Genomic DNA, 27,239 nt, shown 5'->3' on the forward strand with positions numbered 1-27,239 from the left:
TCCTCAAGTCAGCAAATACTTATGGAGCTCCTACTATGCGCCAGACACTTTTCTGGGTACTGGGATGTTGTGGTGAACAGGATAAAAAGATCCCTGCTCTTACAGATGGTACAGGCAAGTTGGAGAGAGAATGTATACTGAAGCCAAAACAGGATAACTCCAGCTGGCAAGAAGTGCCAGGAACAGAGTGGACGAAGCAGGGTTAGCTGGTGGAGAGCGACTGGGGCTCTTTAAGGTAATCAGGACAGGCTTCTCTGAGGAGGGGGGATTTCAGCTGAGCTATGAAGGATGTCTGGGTTTCTTTTGAACCAAAGTCTGCCTCTCCTTCTGAAGCTATAGTGTTGGAGACTCCTCTTCCTTGCAGGAGCAAGGCCTTCAAGTATTCTAGGCGTGGCTGTGCCCTTCAGACCTTCAGTCTTCTCTTCTCCAGACAAGCATTTACAGTTCTTTCAGCTGTTGCTCATGTGACCCAATTTAGCTCCTCTCAAAATCCTTAATTAATTCTATGTATATATATATATATTTTTTCTTTTTTTTTTTAAAACTCTGCTTACAATCTAATATATGTATATTTTAAATCTGGTGTCCAGATGAAACATTGTGTATGACCACTACAAAAAGACTATTAAGTCCTTGTACTGCATGCTGCGTTTTTATTCATTCAGCCAACATTTTTTAAAAATTTGGTTCGGTGCATCACCTTGTTTTTTTAATTGAGCCTGCAGTCAAATAAATTACCTAAGTCCTTTATGCATATTGGAACTTGTGCCATATTATTTTGGAAAGTAAATGCAGAGGTTTAACATTTATTTGTATTAAATGTAATCTTGTTAGTTTTGGCCTAATTTTTTAAGCTGGTCTGGATCTTTTGCTTTCTGATTCTGTTAATATATTTCCTTTTCTAAATAATTTACCAAGAAGGCTGAGAGGATATCCTGGGGGAGGGACGACAGCAGCTTGGCCTAAGGGCAGTAGGAATGTAAACAGAAAGACAAGGATGGATTCAGGCTGTATTTGGAGGGTAGACTGATGGGTTGGAGGCAGTAAGGGAAAGAGAGAAATTGAGCATAATTCCTGGGTTTGGGGTCTGAGCAACAGGACCAATATGTTGCCACTAATTGAAATGGGGAAGACTGGGTAGGGGGCATATTTGCAAGGAAAAATTATTTCACTCATTGGGATAATAGTAATTTTTGTTTTTTCCCCTATTTTCTTTATTTCCAAGTTATTAACACTAATATCTTGGGGCAAGAAAATGAAGGCTGTGGAGGTGAGTTCTGATTATTGAATTCAGAACAAGATGTGGAGGATGAGGCAGAAGCGGCTCCGGACATGTAGAAGGGTGCAGACATTTGCTTTCTAAACCAGGCTATAAAAACCAGTTCTGTATTCCTTGCAAAAGCAGAGACTCAGAGGTGACCCTATTGAGTTACACAAATTTCTGATGGGAATAGAAATAGAAGATGTTCCCAGTCTCTTTCAGCTTTTATCAAATACAAGAACCAGAGGGCATGATCCAAGCTAAGGAAGGATTGAGCCCTGAGGAGTTGCGGAGGAGTGTGTTAACCAGAAGCAGTTCATCCTTGGCATATACTTATAGAAGGGAGCAATAAAATAGCATAAATCCTTTTGAAATAGATTTCATATTTAGCAAACAGAAAGCTGGGACATAGGTATCATTTTTATTGCCAGGTTCTAGCCCTTGGTTTGCTGTAGGACCTTTGCCAAGAAATTTTCCTTGTAATCACAGAATCCTGGTGTACTAAAGGGAAGGGGCTTTACAGATCCATCTTGTGCTGCAGGGTTTTTAACCAGGGGAGCACACTGGAATCATATGGGGGACTTTTCTCTAATACTATTTTTTTCTTTTTTGAGATGGAGTCTTGCTCTGTCGCTGAGGCTGGAGTGCAGTGGTGTGATCCCAGCTTACTGCAACCTCTGCCTCCTGGGTTCAAGTGATTCTCCGCCTTAGCCTCCCCAGTAGCTGAGACTACCGGCACACCACCACGTCCAGCTAATTTTTGCATTTTTAGTAGAGACAGTGTTTCACAATGTTGGCCAGGCTAGTCTCAAACTCCTGACCTCAAGTGATTGGCCCGCCTTGGCCTCCCAAAGTGCTGGGATCACAGGTGTGAGCCACCATGTCTGTCCTCTAACACTATTTAGACCAGGATTTTGCTACCTTAGATCTTGCTGTTGGGTAGAGCATATTATTTTAGAAGAGTTTCCCAAGTCACTTGATGCATATTACCCATCAAAGATCCCTGATCTGGTGTAACCACCTCATTATAGAGATGAAGAAACCAAGACTTGGAGAGATTAAGAGGCTTGACCAGTGGCTCACAGAGAAGTAGAGCAATCACCCTGTGAGTCATCTTCCTCTGCAGAGAAAATGTGATAAAATGACACTATTTTATTTCTTTATGCCAACTTTCAGCAACTAAACATGAAACAATTAACAACTAACTAGATCTAGTAACGTGTAGCTCTGAAAACAGTCGAGTGAAAAAGTGAGAAATTGAATGAGATTTATATAAATTAAACAACACACAGTTTTGCATTTTACAAACCTACATACATATTTAAGGGTCTGCGTCAAACACATTAGACTGGGTGTCTGTTGGAAGAGAAGGATATGGGAGAAGCTTCTGGAGATAAAAAATTAATACCCAAGAGAGGGGGTCATCTTAACTGATAAGTATGTTCTATGAATTGAGGTTTGAGATTTTTTAATTCTCTGCACTCAAAGTATTAGAAAAAAATCTATAACCAAGAGATGAACGGATAAGCAAAATGTGGTATATACATATAATGGAATATTATTCAGCCATAAAAAGGAATAAAATTCTGATACATGCTACAACATGGATGAACTTTGAAGACAGTACACTAAGTGAAGTAAGCCAGATGCAGGAAGGTAAATATTATGTGATTCCACTTATATGAAATATCTAGAATAGGAAATTTATAGAGATAGGAAATAGATTAGAGGTTTCTAGGGCCTGTGAGAATGTGCAAAGGGCAACTATGGTTAAAGAGTTAATGGTTAGAGGCCGGGCATGGTGGCTCACACCTGTAATTCCAGCACTTTGGAAGGCTGAGGCAGGTGGATCACATAAGGTAAGGGGTTCAAGACCAGCTGGGCCAACATGGTGAAACCCTGTCTCTATTAAAAATACAAAAATTAGCTAGGCGTGTTGGTGAGCACCTGTAATTTCAGCTACTAGGGAGGCTGAGGTAAGAGAATCACTTGAACCCAGGAGGCAAAGGTTGCAGTGAGCCGAGATTGCTCCATTGCACTCCAGCCTGGGTGACAAGAGCAAAACGCTGTCTCAAAAAAAAAAAAATAATTTAATGGTTACAGAGTTTCTATTTGAAGTCATGAAATAGTTTTGGAAATAGATAATGGTCATGGTTGTACAATATTTTGAATGTAACTAATACCACTGAGTTGTACACTTAAAATATTTAAATTGGCAAAATTTATGACATATATTTGTCCACAATTTAAAAAATGATGTAATACACCAAAATCCACTGAATTTTATACTTTAAATGGGTGAATTGTATGATATGTGAATTATATCCCAATAAAGCTGCTAAAAATGTGCAAACATGATTTTCTTTGGCTTTATGTTCTTCTGTGGAAAAATGGAAGAACTTAAGAGGAAGGGAAATAACATTTACTCAGCTAAGCACTGTGATAGGTGCAAGAGCTACATTCCCTTCTCTACAGTACTGTAGCTTGAATGTTCAGGGTAAGCTTCTGTGTGGGACATTTCTGGCAGCTTGACATTTTTCTGGCAATGCAAAGATTTGATAAGGTTTGAGAACTGGGAATTTGTCATATAAATAGTAGCTATTAAGTACTTCAAGTTGGTGTCTACTTGGCACAGGACACGGTTGTCCATGCTATTTGAAAAAAAGAAGTGTGAACAGGCCTGCAATCCTTCCATTTTAGCTTTTGGCAGACAGTGACTTTGGCATGAGAAGAGTGTACGGTATGTATAAGATTTAAGTTGTTTGCCACAGGGCATTTGAAAAATGCAGTTGGGCAGGAACAGATGCTTGAAGAGTTATTAATTATGCTGAAATTTTCAGAGGTCCCCCAAATTTCTTTTAGCCATTTCCTCCTCTCAGTCCTGAAAGTAAGTTGAGAAGTAAGTTTAATACTGTTAATTTTTCAGACCTCTACTCTCTGGAGAATAAGGAGGACAGTTGATAACTTTTTTTTTAATTGGCAAGAGAAGTTTAAGTGAGCTCTTTCAGCCTTGAAAATAAGTTTTGATTTTTATAGGTTGAGATCAGTTCCTACTTCATTTAAACTCTTTTCATCCAGTCTTAATTATATCCATGTATCTCACAGAGGCTCATCCTCTAGTCTTATGGAATTATCATTCCAGCCAAAAGTGTGGGTGGGAACTGCCATTTCCAGTGACTGACAAAAGAGCATTTATTCTATTGCCTTGCCCAGTGATAAGCTAGTGGCCTAGCCACGACTGGTCATTTGCATGCATAGTGGACCATTTCATTAAGAATTTCATTAAGATGGTAATGTTTAATGTTTCCTGGGAAAAATGAGTTTTTGGCTTGTTCAATTATATAATTAAAGCCAGAGAATTAGGGGAGATTGCAAACTGCTTGCATAATGTGGGCAAGTATAATGATAAAACTTGTAAATAAGTTCAAAAGAGTCAAGCTCTGCATGAATCCTGAAGCTGAATCACATAAGGAGGGTGTGTATGTGGAAAATGTGAGCTGAAAAGTGCACCAGAGTTTAATCCTGGTGTCTACCAGCTGAGCTCTTTGATCTCTGAGTCTTTGCTGGGAGATGGATAGTAGAACAGAGTCAGGGCTGGGGACTGATTGGTTGGGTTCCAGAAAGTTCCAGGAGCACACTTTAGTTTCTCTATAGGTAGTAACTTCCTATATAGAACTGAAATAACAATGGCATAGGTATACAGGATTTCTTAACTGGTGGCCAGGTTTCTCTAATGGTGTTTTCCTTTCCTTGCCTCTGAGGTGACATCATCCTTACCCTCTTCCTGAATTTCTTCTAGCCTACAAAAGAGGATGTTCTGCCATTTCGAAAGTACTAAGAAAGCTGTTTCTGCCCTTTCTTTCAATTTTTTACCTACTTTTCTCTAAGGAAGGTAAAGTCATAAAATGGTTTAGTGAGGTGGAGCTAACTTTCCTGAAGGATTGAGGAGGTGTGGAAAAATTCAATATTGCACATAATATGTATGATTCATATGTGAATATTGGACTTTCCTTTTCTTTAAAAATATCCCCTAAGCCATGTGTGCCCTCAGTGGTTCCAGCCTTCCCCTTTTCTTCACCTCCACTCTTCCAACCATGGAAACCATGCCTTTCACTTTATTATGCAGAACAATTAGGTCCTCCCTAGCTCCTACATCCTAACTTGGCTCTGAGGTTTTTTTGTTTTTGTTTTTGTTTTGTATAACCAAAGGCCCAGGAACTATGGTTTTTCTCTTTTCCCCATGATTCCTGTAAGGTCTATGTCAAGAAGAGAGGTTGGTACTGTCTGTGTGTTTGGCCTGCACTGATGTGCTTGAGACCTAGGGAATCTAACACATGAGAAGGGACCAAGGGAAATGTGTTCTATGCTCTTCTCTGATCTTCTGGTAACTTTCAAAAGCCAAATACCAGTAGGTTACTCACTTTTTGCAAAATATATGTTTTCACCAGTTCCAAGACCCCATTTAAAATAATCAGAGAGCTTTAGGGTTCTGGGGTAACAAAAAGGACATCCAGTGATCTTACTTTCTGCATCTTAGCTTTTACTGACTTTTTTAAACCTAGGACGTGTCACAGGAGCCAAAACGAGGACAGTCTCAAGCCCAGCTTAGAGAATCAGTGAGACTACTGTTTAAGTCCTGGTTCTCCACTGCTTAGCTGTGTTTCATCTAAGTTCCCTTATGTGTAAATATGGACATGATAGTTTCTACCTCCTGAGGTTCTTGAGAGGATTAAATGAGATACTATTTGTAAAGCACATAGCAGAGCAATTGATCTTTCAACAAATGGGTTCCTAGTATTACATTTCTTAATAAGCCTTATATAAAAGAGACAAGAGCATCTCTTCCCACTACGCCATTTCTCCATACCCTCCTGGTTTTAACCTCCTCCAATTACCAGAATAACAAGGGAGTAGCTGACCTGCTATGGGATCTTTGCCTCTAATGCAGAGGTGTTCACCTTCTTGTGTCTTTTTTGGGAGCTCTTGGCCTTCAGGTTGATGGTGATGTAAGGGGCTATTAGTTGGAGCCTGCCTTTTCTAATAGGAGTCTTCCTATTAGAAGACAGACACATTCAAAAGTTATGTACATTCTACAGGTGTGCTAAAGGAAAGAGGAAAGTAAGTCTAAGACAAGAGGCATGCAGGTATAATCAGTAAATTTTTTGAAATAGGTAAGCATGAATAGTATGACAGAGGCTATAGCTACTTAATTAAAGAAGCTGTTTCACAGAGGCTGAAGCAGAAATATTGCTTGAGCCCAGAAGTTCAAGGCTGTAGTGTGCCATGATGATGCCTGTGAATGGCTACTGAACTCCAGCCTGGGCCACATAGCAAGATCCCATCTCTAAAAATAATTAAAAAATTAAAAAGAAGCTGTTTTAGTTCAGTTGCTTACTTCTAGAGAATCATGGGAAGCATTAGTACAGAATAAAATAGCTTTAATTACATGTAAAGTTTTCAAGATGGGCTAAACTTGGATTCTTTACCATCTTTCTCTCTTATGTCCAGTCTTCTGCCTGGGGGGTGGGTAGAGGTGGTATTTAAAGGAATACTTTGATGACAACATTAAAAGTTGACACTCAAAGAGGACAGTGATACTTTTACCTCTTTTTCTTATAATACATAAGCTGCAATTAATAACTGAATCTAGATGATTACTGGGTTGGTACTAAAGTATTTGAGTGAATTCAGTGGAGCCTACTAAAAAATTGAATGGTAAAGTTACAGATTTTATCAATTAAAGGAATGATTAATATTTTAGATTGAATAGGAAAAAAAAGTTCTCATGAACAATACCAAAATCTAGTACCAGGCCTTTACTGGGGCTAAAAATACTTGTTTGAAACTGTGCCGTGTACATACTGACACTGAGTTGGCAGCATTGTGTAATGCAGTGTGTTCATGTCCTTGCTACACTGTGGCTTTGGCTATTTTAGGGTGATCTTTCTTTGTAGAACCTAAGAGAGCATAGGAATTCAAATTATTTGTTAACTGTTGCTTTCCCAGGCCTTTCTAAAACAACAATGATGGTGATAAAGGATGCTTAAAGCCTTGTAAATTCCCATCCCAATCATGTGTTCTATCAAGATGTCACCTGTTAGACTCCATGTGTCAATTAGCCAAAAAATGTTAAGAAAATTCTTACATCCCAGTTCTGTTTCTGTCTAAAGGCAGATTTTGGATTTCAGGTATGTAGGCTCCTACTTTGTGCCTAGAATTGGGCTGAATGCTGCTCAGGTAATAATTCAGGTGTGAGGTGAAGCTGCAGTAGGCAATGATGATGGCAGAGAGAAGGAAGAACAATGAATTTGAGAAAGTGAGGTAAGAAGTGGCAGAATTTGGAGCTGAAGGCTATCATCCTTAGCAAACTAACACAGGAACAGAAAACCAAATACTGCATGTTCTCATGTATAAATGGGAGCTAAATGATGAGAACTCATGAACACAAAGATGGGAACAACAGACACTGGAACCTACTTGAAGGCGGAGGGTGGAAGGAGGGAGAAGATCAGAAAAAATAACTACTGGGCTGTGCACGGTGGCTCATGCCTGTAATCCCAGCACTTTGGGAGGCTGAGGCAGGCCAATCCCTTGAGGTCAGGAGTTTGAGACCAGTCTGGTCAACATGGTGAAATCCCGTCTCTACTAAAAATACAAAAATTAGCCGGGTATGGTGACACATGCCTGTAATCCCAGCTACTTGAGAGGCTGAGGCACAAGAATCACTTGAACCAGGGAGGCAGAAGTTGCAGTGAGCTGAGATCGCACCATTGCACTCCAGCCTGGGAAACAGAGAGAAACTGTCTCAAAAACAAACAAACAAAAAAAAAAAACAAAAAACTATTGGGTACTAGGCTTAGTGATGAAATAATCTGTACAACAACCCCGATGACATGAGCTTACCTATAAAACAAACCTGCACATGTACTCCTGAACCTAAAATAAAAGTTAAAAAAAGTGACAGAATTTGATTAAAAAAAATTGGTGTAATTTATTAGAGCCCCATAATGATATTTTTTTTCACAGCTGATGTGGGTGTTATTAATAACATATAGTTTAAAATGGAATTACCTGAAGTTGTTAGCTCTCAACAATGGGCTGATAAATGAGTTATTATAGAATTTAAAATATGAAGAATATTTTCCTAAAGAACTGACACCGACATGGAAGCCTACATAACAACACACAGATAAGTCCAGGCTGACATACTGTGTTTGCTGTTTCATACTACTAATGACATGGTGGAGAAACTGGAGAAAGATGTTTCAACACCCAGAGTCAGAAGCATAGGATGTTGTATTTGAAGGTCCTTTGAAACCATCTTCTAGATCAGAGGTTGGCGAATCTTTTCTGTAAGAAAACAGATAATAAATATTTTAAGCTTTGCGGGTCATACAGTTTTTGTCTCGGTGACTCAACTCTACCCAGGTGTTGTAAAAGCAGTCATGGACAGTTTATAAATGAATGGGCATGGCTGTGTTCCAAAGCGACTTCATTTACAAAAACAGTGTGTGGCTTTAGCCCATGGATTAGGCTGCAGTTTGCTGACACTGCTCTAGGTAAATTCCTCCATTTTACAGACGGGAAAACTGAGTCGAATCAGTGTGTATTTAAAATACTTAGCATGGTGCCTAGCACATAGTAAATATTCAACAAATGATAGTTATTTTTATTATTGGTAGGGTCTTTGCCTAAAAGTGATACAGGGAGTGGTGAGCTATAAAAGTATTGTCAACAATGACAACAATGATAGTATGCTTATTTGTCTATGTTAAATACACATACTTTTTTTTTTTTTTAATTTGAAGGATCTTTTTCTCTGTGAGGAAGCATTTGAATTTGGTGTCTCTCCTCCTTTTTAAAAAATAAAGACTGTAATATGTTAAACATAACACCGTTCTTCAAAATTCAGCTACATCATCCTACTTGCTAACTGCTCCAATTCCACATTCTAATCCACAGGCCATATCCCTGGACTCTTAGGTAAGCATCTGAGATCTCTGTTATTTTAGAATACGGTCTCTTTTTCTCCCTTCCTCTTTTCTTATCTTCCTACCTTAAACCAGGATGAAACCTAGGCTCTGGGGTATAGTGTATCATTTTGAGAGATAATGAATGTCACCAAAGTGACTACAAAATTACAGGGCCATCTCTGACTCTCCCTTTGCAGTTAATGTAGTGAAATTGTAGAGTTAATGTTTGTAAAGAATGATGGAGATGAAAAGCAATATCTGAGTGCTAAATGTTATTACTAAGAAAAGGAGAAGCTGAATCATTCTTTTTATATGTGTCCTTAGCCACTCCAGCCCAAACCTAATATGAGCATGGAATTTCATAACTTTAACGGTTCTTTTAATAATGTTCAATCAGATATGAAATTAAGAAAACGACGCTTGCCTTCTGCCCTTGCTCTGCCTAAGCTGACGTTTTAGGCAGAGTGTGAATAATATTTCCTAGTTCCCATGGAGCAGACTGAACAAATGATGTGAGAATCTCTTCAGTTCCAACCAAGTGGCAGGAACCAGCTAAGAGTTGGGTACTGCTGAGGAAAATTGATGGGCAGTTGGTAAAATAGGTGTGAATGAGAGAAAGCTTTGTTGGGGAACCATGGTGGGTATGTGGGCACGTTCTACATTACTACAAGTATTGGGAATTTCCCAGGGGAACAGCAAGATCTTCTCTTATTTATGTTTAATTTTTAAAAATTCCCACTGGGCGCAGTGGCTCATGCCTGTAATCCCAGCACTTTGGGAGGCTGAGGCAGGCAGATCACGAGGTCAGGAGATCGAGACCATCCTGGCTAACACGGTGAAACCCTGTCTCTACTAAAAATACAAAAAATTAGCCAGGTGTGGTGGCGGGCACCTGTAGTCCCAGCTACTCGGGAGGCTGAGGCAGGAGAATGGCGTGAACCTGGGAGGCAGAGCTTGCAGTGAGCTGAGATCGCGCCACTGCACTCCAGCCTGGGCGACAGAGTGAAACTCTGTCTCAAAAAAAAAAAAAAAAAAAAAATTCCAATCCTGTTCCTTCTGTAAGATCTTTTTCTAACCTCTTTGGGTTTTAAGGGAGTCTGAGAATGTGAGTTTTGTCCAGGCCACAATGTTAGACCCTTTGAGTGGTTTATGACCATAGTAGTTCTAACACCTAAAACTTGTCAAGGGCAAAGGCAACAGGTGGACAGGTATGGTCTATTACCAGGGTATAGAAATGATAGTTATGTCAAGGTCAAGTTTTCACCTGGATACAACAGGCTGCTCATATCTTTTTTTTTTTTCCCATCCATTTTTTGTTTTTTAGAGACAGGGTCTTTTTCTGTTGTCCAGGTGGGAGTGCAGTGGCCGATCATGGCTCACTGCAGGCTTTGTACTCCTGGGCTTAAGGGATCATCTCGTCTCAGCCTCCTGAATAGCTGGGGCTACAGGCATGAGTCACTGCACCCCGCCTCATGTCTCATTTTTATACCCATAGAGAGAGAGATACTTTTTCACCTGGTCCTACAGTCATTTTCATTATGCACAACACACCAATGTCTGCTGCGATCATAATTGCAACTCTGACCTGTGTTCTTTTGTGATTTAAATATATTCTCCTAAGTCTGGCTCTGAAAGTTGATTTACTGTGGTAAGTCGTACCCGATGCCATGTAGCCTCAGAGAATGTGGCTGAAGTCTGGAGTTGTTAGAAACCAGGCATGATTTGAAGATATGCAGTGGGGAAGGTAGAGATAACTGAGAAGAGAAACTGAAGTTTAGATTCTGGTCTTGGCACTTGTGACCCAGGACTTGTGTTGTTTCGAAGGCCATCAGAAAATAGTTGCCACATATTGGTGCTACTGTATTGTAGATGCCATGTATGCATTGGACAGCTCCTTTCTGAGTGCCCATGCACAAAGCCCTGCTTTATGGGAGAGCAGATAAGATGATCAGAGCACGGTTTAGAAATTCAAATACGTAAAATGGACTATTATCAAGGTGTTAATGAGGGGGTAAGTATCAATGTTTATACTACCATAAGATTCTTGTTTGCTTTACAAAAGAATCTTAGTTCTGTGATTCCGTATCTGGGTTTGCAGAACACTCTGGGCAGTGGGTTGTTGCAACAAGTTTACAAATTCATGAGTTCACCAAGAATAAGTAATAGGTCTTACACATAAGTGCATGACTATCTTTAAATACATATAGATGATAATATGATTAAGGTTAAAAAGCACAAACTATTACTGATTTCAATTGCTTTTTAGCTTTCCAGCAGCTGATCTTTAAAGTGTTTCTGTGTTGCCATCCTACAGGAATTCACATAATGCCTTTACAGTAAGATGTATCTTCATGATTTTTTTTTGTTTAAACATTTTAAAGTAATTTAAAAATAAGAACAAATTATCATGTATGTATTCACATATTTATCATTTCTAGTGCTTTTCAGTCCTTTGTGTAGATCATAATTTCCATCTGGTACCATTTTCTTTCTGATGGACTTCCTTTTACATGTCTTATAGTATGTGACTATGGGTGATGAATTCTTCCAGCTTTTTTACATCTGAAATAAGTCTTTATTTAACCTTTGTTTTTGAAAGATATTTCCAGTGGGTATAGAGTTCTAGGCTGACTTTTTTTCTTTCAGTACTTTAAAGATGTTGCTTCACTATTTTCTGGCTTTCCGTCTGCTGTCATTCTTAGCTTTGTTCCTTTGTACTTGATGTATCTTTTTCTTTTGGCTGTGTTAAAGCTCTTCTCTCTATTACTGGTTTTAGGCAATTTGATTATGATGTACCTTGGTATTCTTGTATGGGGTTCATTGAACTAGTTGGAACTGCGGGTTTATTTTTTTCACCAAATCTCATTAGGCTGCTTAAAATTATCTCACAGTTCACTGATGCTCTGTTCATTTGTTTTTCCAGTCTTATTTTTCAGCTTCATTTTGAATAGTTTCTGTTGCTGTGTCTTCAAGTTCATGAATCTTTTCTGCTGCAGCTCTAATCTACTGTCAAGAGGATGTGTAGTAATCTCTCTTCTAACTCTGCATCCTAGTCTTCCAGTTCCCCTATACAGAGGCAACTACCGTCACCAATTTATTGGGCTTTTTTTTCCAGAGATGATGCATATTTTTAAAGAGATAAAGATACATATTCCTTTTCCTCCCATAACAGTATACTATATATACTGTTAAACACTTTACTTTTATCTTGATATGGTGCTTGGATATGTTTCCTTATAGAGATGGTGCATTCTTTTTAATGACTGCATAATATTTCTTTTGTGGATGCACCATAGTTTAACTTTCACATTTTAGATTACTCTGTTATTTTCTAAGCGAGATAATTATCTTAAAGTCCAGATATGATGTGAGAATGTAGGCATGTTAATAGCAGATGCCTCTGTTTCAGTAATGTTCAGTTACTTTTTTCCTGTGAGTTCCAGGGAGGCTGCTGGAATGTCCCTGCTCTCCACAGATATATTTATGGTTTTTTTTTCTTAGTATCATAGAATGTGGCATATTATAGGCTGGGGCAAAAAGTGGGTAGGTATATGGTAGGGCACTCCAGGAAGCCAAGAAGCCTGATCGCTTGTTTCACGTAGCACTAAGAGTCTTACTGCTCTCCCTAAGCAGGTGTGCAGAACCCTGCCAGTTCTAGCTCTACTCCCCACAGTATCCTCACAGTTCACTGGGAGATTGACATGTTTCGGCGAGTAAGTGACAAGATAATGCTCTTGAGAAAATGAAGGCAAACCCCAGAGAGAATCAGAGATGCTGAGGCCGGGCATAGTAGCTCATGCTTGGGAGGCTAAGGCAGGAGGATTGCTTGAGCCCAAGAGTTCAAGACCAGCTTAGGAAACATAGTGAAACCCCCATGTCTACAAAAAATTAAACAAAAATTAGCAGGGCATGGTGGTGCCTGCCTGTAGTCCCAGCTACTTGGGAGGCTGAGGTGGGAGGATTGCTTGAGGCCAGGAGGCCGAGGCTGTAGTGAGCTGTGACTGCCACTACTCTCTAGCCTGGACGACAGAGCGAGATTCTGTCTCAAAAAAAAAAAAAAAAATCATAGTTCATGGAGTGAGAGAGAGGAGTGAAAGTGTGTTTGAGTGCCACTGAACCTGACATTCCTGGAGTTGCTTCTTCGTGTTGTTCTTTTTAAAATTTTTGAGCTATTCTACTATTAACTCTTTTGCTTAAACTGGTTTGATTTAGTTTTTTCTCATTGTACTTTTTAGGATGATTTTGGTAACAGGGAACCCATGTGTTATCCCATGTGTTACGGTCTGAGTCGTGCCCCCCAACCCCCAATTCCTATGTTGAAGTCCTAACTCACACTACTTCAGAATGTGACTGTATTTAAAGATAGGACCTTTAAAGAGGTGATTAAGTTGAGACTGTTGGGGTGGGCCCTAATCCATGACGGCCAATGTCCTTGTAAGAAGAAAACATTTGAGCACACAGGAGAGACACAGGGATGTGCGCATGGAGGAAAGACTATGTGGGGACTCAGATGGCTGGAACTGGGGCTGCAGGGGCTGGTAGATCCACTTCCAGCTTCTTCACTCATGAGTCTAGAACCCTGTGATGCTGGAAGGCTGGGATTAGCTAGGACTGTCAGCCAGAACACCTACACTTAGGCTTCTCCAGCTTGCTGGTCTCAGCAAGAAGGTGGCTATCTGCAAGCCAAGGAGGGAAGTCTCAGGAGAAACGCCTCGATGTTGGATTTCTAACCTCCAGAACTATGGGAGCATACATTTCTGTTGTTTAAGATACCTAGTCTGTAGTACTTTGTTATGACAGCCCTAGTTGACTAAGATGCTACTTCAAAAGAGCTTGAACACTAGAGGAACGAATTAGTTCATGTAACCAGAAGCCCAGAGATAAGGCAGCTCCAGGGTTTGTTAACTTAGCCACTCAGGGCTGCCTCAAGGAGGAAGTTTTTCCATCTTTTTACTTTGCCATTTGTACCAGTTACTTTTGCTGCCTAAACAAATTACCCCAAAACATAGTGGTATATAAATCCACTTGTTATGCTCGTGGATTTTGTGGGTCAAGACTTCTGTCAGGGCACAGCAGAGATGGCTGGTTCCTGTTTCACGATTCTGGGCCCTCTGTGGGAGGTACCTTGAGAGGCTGGGTGTGATCTGAATGATTGAAGATGACTCAAATGGCTGGGAACCGGGACAGCTGGGGCTGGAAGAGCCACTTCCAGCTTCTTCACTCACGCATCTAGAAACCTGTGATGCTGGAAGGCTGGGCTTAGCTGGGACTGTCAGCCAGAATGCCTACACTAGATTTCTCCAGAGTGGTGGTCTCAGGGTTGTCAGACATCTTACATGACAGATGGCTTTCCTCAGAACAAGCATGCCGGCAGTGAGTGCTCCAAGAGAATCAGGCAAGCATGGCACAGCCTTTTATGCCCTAGACCGCTTCCGTCACATTCTATTGGCAGAGGTAGTCAAAAGCTCTACCAGATTTGAGGGGAGGGGACCTAGATTTCATCGATTGTGGGAGGAGTGTCAAAGAATTTGCAGCCGTTAAAAAAAATTGCCACTCCATGCTCATCTTGGGAGCTAGTTTTTTTCACGATTGTTAAGAGTGCTGCAGCATCTTGGGTAATATGGTAAAACCCCATCTCCACAAAAAATACAAAAAAATTAGCTGGGCATGGTGGCATGCACCTGTATTCCCAGCTACTTGGGAGGTTGAGGTGGGAGGATCGCTTGAGCGGCTTCAGTAAGCTGTGACCGCACCACCGCACTCCAGCCTGGGTGACAAAGCAAGATCCTGTCTAAAAAAAAAAAAAAGGGCTACAGCAACTCTATGCTCTATGTGTCACAATCTCACACATTAACATCCAGGGGTAGAAAAGGAAAACGTTTCCCTGAAGTCCCACCAGCAGGCTTCTCCTCACATCTCCTTGGTGAGAATCGGGCTGTATGTCCTTTCCCAAACTGGCAAAAATAATGTCACTTGCCCTGCTCAGCTTAGCCTAATCAAGATCCACTCCCCTTGGGCTGAAGATAGGATGGCTTTCTTTAAGCATAACGTCCTACAGAATGGGCAAATACTCTTCCGAAATTAGGGTCTGCCACCGTGGAGGAAACTCAAGGGAATGGATTTGGCGAGGTGACTTACAGTGTCTGCATAAACTTTCTATAAGGAGAGTCTGGCCTAATTAGGAGGGGTTTAAGAAAGAAGTTAAAGATGGCTTTCATTATGTCCATAGACTAGGGCCCTCGATAAGACCACAGTTTGAATTCTTTTTCATGCTTGTACTTTCTCACTCTTATATTTGTTCCTTTTCTCCCCTTGCCTCTTCATAGAGATCTATTGCAATTTTTAGTACCAAGAGCAAATGCTCCTGTTCCTGGGAAATCAAGGGATGCACAAGTAGCGTGTTCTTAAAGAAAATGTGACAGTTACAATAGGGATTCGGCCCCCAGATGGGGTCATCAGAACCCAGTGTGACAGCTACAATGCATTCCTGATTCCTCATAATAAGCATAACAGCCTCTGAGAATATCTCAGCACAAACTAGGTTATGAATGATTGATTAATAAGTGGATAAGTGCTGTACAGATCGCCATATGCCAGTTCTGCTGAGAGCCATAATCTCCCATCTAACATTGTCTTATCACTGAGCTCACACAAGGAGGCCTATTCTTTGTGGAACAAAGTCAAGGATGTTTTCCATGACTCATATTGGAAGCGTCCCACAGAAAAAATGGGATGTTCCATAGTGGGCGGATGAAATCAAAGTTGTTAGAAAGTCTGTTTATAAGTCTTCCTGTCTGTGTGTGTGTGTCTTTCTGAGTGTGTCTCTGTATCTTCCTCTGTTGTATTTCTGTATGTATTTCTACACATGTCTGTGTTTGTATATCTCTACGTGATTGCTGTGTGTGTATACGTCTGCGTGTGTGTCTCTGTGTATGTGTCTGTGTGTGCATCTCTTTGTGCCTGTGTGTCTTTTTTTTTTTTTTTTTGAGATGGTGTCTAGCTCTGTCGCTCAGGCTGGAGTGCAATGGCGTGATCTTGGCTCACTGCAACATCCACCTCCTGGGTTCAAGCGATTCTCCCGCCTCAGCATCCCGAGTAGCTGGGATTACAGGCGCCCGCCATCATGCCTGGCTAATTTTTGTATTTTTTAGTACAGAAGGAGTTTCACCATGTTGATCAGGCTGGTCTCAAACTCCTGACCTCAGGTGATCCACCCACCTCGGCCTTCCAAAGTGCTGGGGTTATAGGCATGAGCCACCGTGGCCGGCCGTCTGTGTGTCTTATAAAATTTATTTTTATTTTTAGTTTTTGTGAATTATCTAATTTTTTACTTATTCTCTAGAGCCCAGTTGAGCTCTTTTGCAGGTATATAGTAGGTGTGTATATACTTGTGGGGTACATGAGATGTTTTGATACAGGCATGCAATATGAAATAACCTGTGTGTGTCTTTCTGAATGTATCCCCTATATCTCTGTTTCCTGTCTCTGGGCATGTGTAAGCCTGTCTCTCTGTGTGTTTTGGCATGTGAGTATATTCCTTTCTATGCAAGTATCTTTCTGTGTGCAGGTTTCTCTATATGCACATGTGTATCCCTGTTTGCATATGTGTGCAGGCACATGTGTGTGTGTTGTGTGTGTGTTTGTGTGTGTGTAGAGTTCAAGCTCAAGTGGAAAAGAGTAACCTGAGAGGAGGAAGCAGCTCCCCTCAACCCCCCAGGAGATCTAGATAAATTTAAGGCAGGGTAACATCATGTGAAGAGTGCGGAATGGCCGCTAGGCTCCCTGGATGTTCAACCCCATTTTCCCTTTAACTCACTGCATGATTTTCTGTGATTGATTTCAATTCTCTGGGCCTTAGTTCTCTTGGAGATAATACTACTTGCTTAACCTAGCTCACAGGGATTTTCTGAGAATGAAATAGTAATGTAATTTCGAATGCTTTCGAAAAAGTTAAAAGCAGTATAAAAAGGAAGGCATTAAATGGATTAACACTGGACTTGATTCAGGGAAAACCTTTATGTTCAAGATATGCATGGAAAGGGGACTTTGATTCAAATCAGAATCTTTGGTTGATAGATCATGAAGGTTGAGTCAAATGTTTTCTGGGGGAGGAAGGGAGAAAATCAGCTTCATGCTGAAGAAGGGCTCCTGCTCCAAATCAGCAAAGACAAAGAAGGTTCATTTTGGATGCAAGTTCTGATCCATTAATGGCGGCTACTTAGAATATGATGTGAATAAGGTTTTGAGGGCTGCATCCTGGCCAGGGTGATAATAATGTCACTTGGGGTACCTGCCATAGACGTCAGGGACTTAGAACATGCAGGCTATGTGCTTACTGTCCCTCCCAGAGCAGGGTGCTGGGCTAGACAATATCAGACTTGGAGTCTGAAGATGGGGGCTGATGTCTTAGAAGTTGCCAAAAGTAAAAATCTTTGTAAGTTTTAAAGTCATTTAACTTCTCTTCTCTCATACTACCTTGGTAATCCTCCCTTAGAGGGTTGGACAACAATCCAATTTAATTGTTGGATTCATCCATAGATTTGTACAAAGTGGTACAAAGACAGGGTCTTATCTGAATTGGTAAAAAGAGATGATTTAGATTGTCATCATGGATGTAAAGAATCTTCCATGCTCTGCCATCTTAATGTAACCTCTCTCAGGTTGGTATTGTCACAAGTTTTAAAAGAATTCTCTAATTTTTTACTTATTCCTTGGAGTCCAACTGAGCTCTTAAGAAAATTAGAGACCAATGACATCACATAAACGCCATAACATTTTTTTTGTACCTTGCCTGTTCAATATTTCTTTTCTTTTCTTTTTTGTTTTTTGAGACAGAGTCTCTCTCTGTTGCCCAGGCTGGAGTGCAGTGGCATGATCTCCACTCATTGCAACCTCTGCCTCTCAGGTTCAAGTGATTCACCTGCCTCAGCCTCCAGAGTAGCTGAGATTACAGGTGTGCACCACCATGCCTGGCTAATTTTTGTAATTTTTAGTAGAGACAGGGTTTCACCATGTTGGCCAGGCTGGTCTCGATCTCCTGACCTCCACCTCAGCCTCCCAAAGTGCTGGGATTACTCAATATTTTCTTACCTTCCAGCCCTTACTTGAAGATTCAGAGGTCTTCCCACAATAGCTTCATGACTCAGCACATGTGCAGCAACTTAATTTTCTTTTCTAATGCTCCTTCAACTAGCCCTTTTGACTTGAGTGCACAAACTCCTTTTCCCTTTATCAGAATAAATAATTGGTGCCATTTTGTGTAGGCGAGCATGCATGAGTGTGTGTGTTGGTATCAGATATCGTTCACCTGATTATTGATTCTTTGCAAAAGTCAATAGCAAGAGAAATGTTGTTTAAATAGGTTTCATGTATCTTTTTTTCTAATTTGGGGGATTAGAGGTAGCAATGTGGGCTGGATGACAGTATGAGGAGGAAGCCGAACATTGCTTTTTCATAGAGCGATTGGTTTTATGAAATACCTCATGTCAGGCACTGCTCTAGGCACTGCAGATAGAATGAGAAAAAGGAAGACACAATCCCTTTCCTCACTCACTTTACTGAAGATACAGTTGAACACACAACTGCAAATGGGTGAGGCATTTGTTTCTGAGCACACATAGCAAGGGCATTGAACATTGCTAGGGCTGGGGGCAGAGGGGATGGGCAGGGAAGGCTTCTAGAAATGAGCCATGCTTAAGCTAAAGCCTAAGGAATGAGGAAGGTATAGCCAGGGAAAGGAGGGGCAGGGTAGAGAGGCTGAAATAGCACATGCGAAGCTTTGAAATAAGGAGACAGTGGCACATACAAGGAAGCTGTATGTGGGAGGTGTTCATTAGAGAGATTAGAGAGATGTTCACAGTGGCTGGAGTGCGAGGGCTCAGGGGTGGAGACTGGGCTGTAGAGATAGCCAGTTTATAATGAGTTTGAAGGATTCATGAAGGACTTTAGCGCCGTATTTCTGCAACTTAAAAGATCTTATGAATTACACTTAGATCTTGTTAAAATGCAGATTTGGATGTAGGTCTGGGTGGGACCTGAGATCCTGCATGTGTAATGAGCTTCCAGGTGAGGATGTGGCTGCAGGTCGAGGGCTTTTGACTCTATCCTGAGGGCAATGGCAGAGCCATTGAAGCATTTTAGGTAGGAGAATGCCATGACCTAATTGTGTGGTAGGAAGATACCATTACCCACAATGTGATAAATGAATTTTAGATGGGTAGACCTGGAAAATGAAAATCAGTGAGGAGGTGGTAGTAGCAGACAGTCATAAGAAACTTGCCAACTAAGGTAGTGGCAGTGGGCATGCGGCCACATTCCTTAGCCCTGTCCTGTTCAACTTCCTGCAATATTCCGTCCATATCTGCCTCTTTCCCTAGGCAGTGGGCTCCTTGATGATGGTGCTCAGGCAGTGTAGAGGGAGGCAGTGTAGCATTATGCTTAACAACACAAGCCTTGGAGTCATTTGAGCCTGAATTCAAGTCCCACCTCCTTTATGTCCTAGTTGCTTAATCTCTCAGGGCCTCCACTGTCACGTCGGCTATAGATGAGAATGACACTTGCCACAGCGTGGAAAGGATTAAATGAAATGATGTAGATAAAGTGCTTAGCCTATGCCTGACATTCATTGATTAAAAACATATGTACAGCTGGGTGTGGTGGCTCACGCCTATAATCCCAGCACTTTGGGAGGCTGAGGCAGGTGGATCATCTGAGGTCAGGAATTCGAGACCAGCCTGGCCAGCATGGTGAAACCCCTTCTGAACTAAAAATACAAAAATTAGCCAGGCGTGGTGGCAGGCACCTGTAATCCCAGCTACTTGGGAGGCTTTAGGCAAGAGAATCACCTCAACCTGGGAGGCAGAGGTTGCAGTGAGCCAAGATTCAGCCACTGCACTCCAGCCTGGGTGACTAAAAAAAACAACAAAACAAAACAAATGTACAGAACACTTGCTCCAATGTGTTAGGCTTTGGGGATTTGGCAATGAACAAAGTAGATTTGGTCCCTGCTCCCTTGGTACACTTGATAAACAGTAGTGGCAATAGTTGCTTATTATTCTTAGTTATATCTCTCTGCTGTTGGCCCATTCATTTTGCACATGGAGACAACATGAAGCTCCAGCGGCTCCTTGGTCTGGACAGTAACACCCCAACACCATCCTGAACATGTTATGGAGGTGGACACTGTATTCTATACATTTGATTTAATTGATTTCTCAAGCCCTGGCAGTATTTTCAGCTTAATTACCCATAAAACTGAAGCAAAGATACTTGAGGTCTAACACCATTTTCTGGCTCAGTAATCTATATGTAGCTAACCCTGCAACATTATATTTAATGTTTTTCAAAGGATTGGGAGGGTGGGTATGTATCCCATCATTATCTAGCGCCTAGAGATGGCTAAAAATTTCCATGTAAAATAACGTATTTGGTTTTGAGCCTGTAAGTTTTCAATGGAGAAATTGAGCTACTCAACACCTGAGGGGTTATATGGTTTGGTTATCACTTCTCCAAATCTCATGTCGAATTGTAATCCTCAATGTTGGACGAGGGGCCTGGTGGGGAGGTGATTGGATCGTGGGGGTGGATTGCCCCCTTGCTGTTCTCCTGATAGTGAGTTCTCACGATATCTGGTTGTTTAAAAATGTGTAGCACTTCCCCCTTCGCTCTCTTCCTGCTCCAGCCACGTAAGATATGTCTGCTTCCCCTTCTGCCATGACTGAAAGTTTCCTGAGGCCTCCCCAGCCATACTTCCTGTATAGCCTGCAGAACTGTGAGCCAATTAAACCTGTTTTCTTTATAAATTACCCAGTTTCAGGTATTTCTTTGTAGCAGTGCAAGAATGGACTAATACAAGAGGAAAAACAGAAGATAAGAGGAGTGCGAAGATAGCAGTGGAAAGAAAAAATGATTGGTGGTCTTTGGCAAGGAGGATGGCACCTGGACTATGGGAGCTTTGGTGGGCTCTATAACCTGCCATAAGATGCCCAGCTGTAATAAATTAGATAGTTTTCCTGGTTTGTAAAGACTCTGGCTACTTAAGCCAATGGGAATTTAATGGAAGGTTAGGGGAGCTGGATCCCACAGAGGGAACCTATGAGAGGCTCTCTGAGCATGAGGCACTTTAGAGTACCATGTTTGAGAAGGGGCAAGAACCTAACAGGACTTGGGAGGATTGAGCAGCAGGGACCCCCGCAACGGCCTCATGGCAGTAAGAGTCTGGCTTGTCTCCTGGTTGGTCTACCATCAACTCTTCTTCTCTCCCTGCATTTGTTCTAGACTCAAAGTCCCAAAAGACAACTAGCTAAGCCTAGGCTGCAGGTCTGTGCCCTGGTAGTTTTGTAACTGGAGGGGAATCCTCTGGTGACTTCAGCTTTTGTGCTGGGGGGTGGGTACCTGGAATTATTTTCCCATGATTATACATATTGGTGTGGTAAATTCCCAAAAGGAAATACATTAGAGTGTTATTAGGATGGGGGAAATGGATATAGGCATGTGTAGCATGTAAAATGACAAGGTTGATGACTTATTAGCTAAGAATCAACTTGTTTTATTGCTCCTTTGAGGTTTGTTTAAATGTTGCTTTCCTTTCTGGGTTTCTGCAGGTAGCTCCTCATCTTCAGCGTTCTCATTGCACTTTGTATTCTCTTAGCTTTTAATTCTCAGGGACAAGGACTGACCTGATTCAACTCTGTATTCTTAGGGCCTAGCAAAGTGCTTAACACATAGAAGACATTTGCTGACTTACAGTTGAATAGAAAAAGTATGTGTGGATATCGTACCAGAAACACAATTGTAAGCAGCTGGGAATTTCAATGGGTAACTGTTCTGTGTAGAAGACATTAAAAAATTATTTTGTAGCCCGTGTGTGTGTAAAACCCACTCCCCAAAGGCAAAACAGTGTAGCATCAGAGACAATAAAGCATCCTGTCAATTTCAACTTTTATTCACTTGATTTTTGAAGAATATTTTCTTTTCAAAAGCCTCCTTCACTTAAGAAGTTTTCTCGTCTTGTTAGGTACCAGCCAAACCGGCCAAACATTTTCTCTTTAATGTGGAGACCTGGGATCCTTTTCCCTAAGATATTTTGATTGCTGCAAACCCTTGGGCTCTGCTGGAATCCAGCTCCCTGTTTCTAAGATGAAACCTGGACCATTTGGGGCATGTAGGGGCCAAGGGCCCTTGAAGGTTTGCTGAAAATCACTGACATGAGGCAGATTAATTAGAAAAAAGGCATACAAATTTATTTAACGTGTATGCAAGAGAGCCTTTAGAATGAAGACCCAAAGATACAGGGGAAACTGTCCATTTTTATGCTTAGGTTCAACAAAGGGTGGACAGCCATGTGGAAATAGGATTGGACAAAACAGGCATGACCGAGTAGTGAAACTCAGCAAGGCCTGTCTGCCTAGGTTCTTCTTGGCCTGTCTGAGTGGCTTTCCTTCCTTCTAGGTATGGGGCAGGACCCTCTCTGCAAGGGGGGTCTTATGACTCACAGACAAACAAAATAGGTCAGATCATTTCTTTATGGCCAGTTTTCACACAGAAAAGTGGGGGAAAGTTAGAATAGTATTTTTAGGTTTTATGGCTGGCTTTAAGGAAAGGGGGTTCTGGTTCCTATGACCTACCTTGGGGAAGAGAGATTCTAGTTTCTCTGGCTAGCCTTGTAGGTGAATGGGACTGAGAGACAGGAGGGCAGGAGCAGGTCAGGGAGAAACATTTGCTTCTGAGGCCTTCACTTTAGGGTATTGTTTTCTGGGCCCCAACAGGCATCTATAGGGCTGGTAAATTTACCTGGAGTAGCCAAGTACAAATGAATTACTTCAGAGCTGGCATTTATTGCTAAATAGAGTCTTATCTAAGGGTACCAAAATTCTAGAATCTGAATTTTATCCTAAAATTAGGTCCCCCTGGCTCCCCTTCAGTGAAGTGATTGGCAAGGGATTGTGGAGAACTGAGGCATTTGCCTTCTAGACTTCCACCTCCCTGGCCTAGTTAGAGCAAGCAGCAGCAGAAACTGACTGATATAAGCAGAGAAGAAATGTATGGAAAGGGCATTCGGCAGCCCCCACAGTGACCTGAAAGGCTGGAGAATTGGGCAAGATCAAAAGGAGAGTGGGCAACCAGGACCGATGCTAGAATTGTGAATAGCCCCTGGCCACAGAACCAGACTGACAGGGTCCCTGCAGTGCCTGCCACTGAGCCTGATTACCACAGCCTGCAGAGGTGCTGCTAGCTACATACAGTGAACACCGCTGACCCTACTTCTCCTGGGAATGGGATTTTGTTTTGCTATCACCTGCCCCCAGGATGGATTCTTTGCAGTCTCCTATTCTCTGCATCTCTAGCTGCTGTTTCAAAGTCCTGGGTGCCCTGCTTTCAAGAGGGGTTGGGAAGGTGAGCACTACATTAAAAAAAGTATCAGTTATTTAATTAGATTCTCCTTAAGAAATTTAGAACATCAATGTGTGAGGATAAATTCTACTCGTCAGGGTAAACAGAGATCACAGTTAGCCTTGGAGCTGAGGAATAGCTTTGATTTTGGTAAAATTTGCCAGTCCACAGCTTTCTGATCAACCAGGCGCTACTCTATCACTTCATATTTCTCTTTTTCTGCACCAGAGATCTCACCTTCGTGGTGTCTGGGTTTCTGCAGTTTCTTCTTGAAGTAAGCATCAGTAAGATGTTTTGAGATTTTCACATTGCTGACTGATATCAATTTTTGTAGAGGTGGCAGTGACAAATTACTGGTGTGTTCTTCGCAGAGAAACTCAATTGAGGACCAGAGGTCCAGTCACAAGTAAAAGCCATTGCCCAGCTAGCTGCTCCAGGAAAACCATCTTGCCTCTGTGGCGCCCAGTGAGGATGAGCAGAATGGTCCTGGGAGAGATGCTGGCTTGCAGTTTTCTGGCATGCCGACTGCAGGTTTTTTTTTTTTTTTTTTAGGCAGCATCTCGCTCTGTCGCCCAGGCTGGAGTGCAGTGGCACGATCTCGGCTCACTGCTACCTCTTGCCTCCTGGGTTCAAGCGATTCTCCTGCCTCAGCCTCCCAAGTAGCTGGGACTACAGCTGCATACCACCATGCCTGGCTAATTTTTGTATTTTTAGTAGAGAAGGGGTTTCACCATGTTGGCCAGGCTGGTCTCATACTCCTGACTTCAGGTGATCCACCCACCTCAGCCTCCCAAAGTGCTGGGATTACAGGTGTGAGCCACCGCGCCCAGCCGCTCAACAACTTTTTAGACACATCTCCAGTAGATGATAGCTAGGCATCTTGTGAAGTTTAACCACTGGGGCACCACCATTCTTGTCACCACCAACTGGTTTTGTAACAGTTGCAAGAAACTTCTCCTTTTCAATCTTGGATTTAGCCGCTGAATACTTCCTTTTGTACGTGCCTTTCTGGAACACATAGCAGGTCGGGAATATCTGCCAATTCCTCTGATGAGGACAGGATTTCAGCTGCAGTGGGGCTTCCCTTTCTTGGGCTTTTTAGCCTTGAGGTTACCCTTTGTCACGTTGCCACCAGCATCAGCCTTCTTGGATTCGGGTTTCTTCTCCCTACTATCTGGCTTCTCAACTTTTTCACCCACCATCTTACAAGATGAGAAAGCACCAAGCTGGGTGCAATGGCTCATGCCTGTAATCCCAGCACTTTGGGAGGCTGAGGCAGGCAAATCGCTTTAACTCAGGAGTTTGAGGCCAACCTGGCCAACATGACAAAATTCCATCTCTGCAAAAAAATATAAAAATTAGCTGGGCGTGATGGCATGTGCCTATAGTCCCAGCTACTTGGGAGTTGAGGTGGGAGGATCGCTGGAGCCCAGAAATTAAGGCTGCAGTGAGCTATGATCACGCCACTGCACTCCAGCCTGGGCGACAATGAGACCCTGTCTCAAAAGAAAGAAGAAGAGAAGAAGACAGCACCACATTTTCAGGCTCCTTAACAAGATGCTTAAGGTTAGGGACCAGCAGAATTCCCCAAAGGTGATAAAGAATTTCATCTGCTGGGTAGCTAAAAGAAAAATGCCCATGACATCAATTTTAAGCCATTGTTGGTAATAGTAAGAGAACCATCTTTTTGATGTTTTAGATTCTGACATTAAAATGCTTTGTTGGTTCAACACAACAACATGGATGGTTGAAGGATCACAAAAGAATCTACTATGTCTATTATTTCCTTGAGTGTCTGAATGAAATGTCGTTGGCTCTGTGGCAAGTTTACATTGAACTTAGTGCAAAGACTCTGGATCCTGGCTTTTAATTGGGGCTCTCCCACTTACTAGCTGTGTGACCTGGGAGCAATCATTTAATCTTTCTCAGCCTCAGTTTCCTCATTTGTAAAGTGGAAATGACTTTAGCACTTACCTCTTACTTACAGTTCTTGTGTGATGATAGGCATAAAGCTTATAGGACAGTGCTCAGCATATAATAGTGCTTAATAAATGGCTAATTTAGAGAGACTTGAGATTGAGGATTGGCCAACAGGGTCAAAATGCAAGGCCTGCTCATGTCCAGGATGTACCAGGTGTCCACCTTCAAGGATCATTTGGAGGAAGGAGGTCATGATGAAAGATGAAGTGAGTGACCTCCAAGTTGGATGACCTCCATCAAACAAGATGGGCAAATTCCCAAATGCTACTGGTCACAGGTGCCTGAGCAGAACAATCTGCTTTCAAAGTACAATTAAATAGGAAAATGCTCAGTGATCTCAAGGGGTAGACCCACCCCGGTGCCCCATCTGCTCAGTTTAGGCAGAGCCATTAGACAGTGCTGGGGAAAACGTTTATCTCTAGTTTACAGAAGGTTCTTTTGGAATCTCTTTGCCAAACTCAAAAGGGGGGCGTTCTCAGACACAGATGATCTCAACAACCTTTGTTTAGGTTGGAATCCTGGGAAAGTCATCAATCTTTGGGCAACTCACATTTCTATTTTTGTTCCAGTTATCCAGCAGATAATAAATAGGTTTTTGGTTCTGCTAAGTGCTAATTTGACAGGCATCTCTTTTTATTTATTGGGAGAAAATATGAAAGATGCAGCCTAAGAAATAATCTGTTGGTGTTGTCGACTCACCTTTTCAGGTAAGGCATCAATTTTATTATTATTTAGCATTTTTGCTAAATTAAGAATGAGAATGAATCAGCAAAAAAAGAAAGATTCTAAGAGATGTGCATACATTTGTTTTCCCATAACTGAGGATCATTTGAGTTTATGTAAGACGCTATTTCAGAGTTAGCACATCACCTCTAAAGCTGCTGCGTTTAAAGCTGGGTTGGTTGTTAAAAGCACCATTTAAATGTTTTCATGGAAGAATTAGGGATGGAATATGTACACACTGGCCACCCAGGGAGAAGCTGAAATAGTCATTTACCTCTTTAATGGAGGCAGAGAATGTAATTAACAATCATTTGCACATAACAGTTAAATATTTCATGGTGGTGACAATGATTCATCCTTACTTCCTACAGCATCTACAGCAAAATTAAACCCAGGTCTTAAGACGTTCAGGAAACTATAGAATGTAAAAACTCAACATTCATCCTGTCTCTGTCCTACTAACTCACCTTCCTTGTATTCCTCTCATACTCATCCTCCTTCTGCAAGTAGCAGTTTTAACTTCTGTATTGCTTGGCACCACAGGCCTCCTAATTTACAGAGAGAACTTGGCTAGTGCAGGGAAGGCAAATAGGTTTCAAGTCTCAGATTTCAACCTGAAATTGATTGGTAGTGGCTACCTGGAACACTGTGTTGAAAGGGCTTGAAAAAGTTGCCTCTAGGCACAGTGGGAAGGAGGGCAGTGATTGATTAGTAATGCCTGCCATGGGTTGGAGATAAAGAGTACTGGCCTGAATATCATTTATTTTACCATCCTCAACCAGTGCAAAGAACCCAAGATTAGGAATTGGGTCTGGTCTTGGTTTAGCCATAGCATTGAGAGGTGATGGCCTGCTGGCACCCCTTGCAGCCCTCGCTCGCTCTTGGCACCTCCTCGGCCTTGGCACCCGCCC

The 27,239-nt window shown here is 41.8% G+C and overlaps 1 protein-coding gene and 1 pseudogene across 1 annotated transcript in view; one reads left to right on the forward strand and one right to left on the reverse strand.

Moving 5' to 3' along the window:
- The window catches only part of KIF4B (kinesin family member 4B), a 130,105-nt gene that overhangs the window by 83,674 nt on the left and 19,192 nt on the right, over positions 1-27,239 (forward strand). The gene's annotated exons all lie outside the window — the stretch shown is intronic.
- LOC115934608 (large ribosomal subunit protein eL6-like) lies at positions 23,685-24,827 on the reverse strand (annotated as a pseudogene).

Source organism: Gorilla gorilla, chromosome 4 (assembly GCF_029281585.2).
Source record: "Gorilla gorilla gorilla isolate KB3781 chromosome 4, NHGRI_mGorGor1-v2.1_pri, whole genome shotgun sequence".
NCBI lineage: Eukaryota > Metazoa > Chordata > Mammalia > Primates > Hominidae > Gorilla > Gorilla gorilla.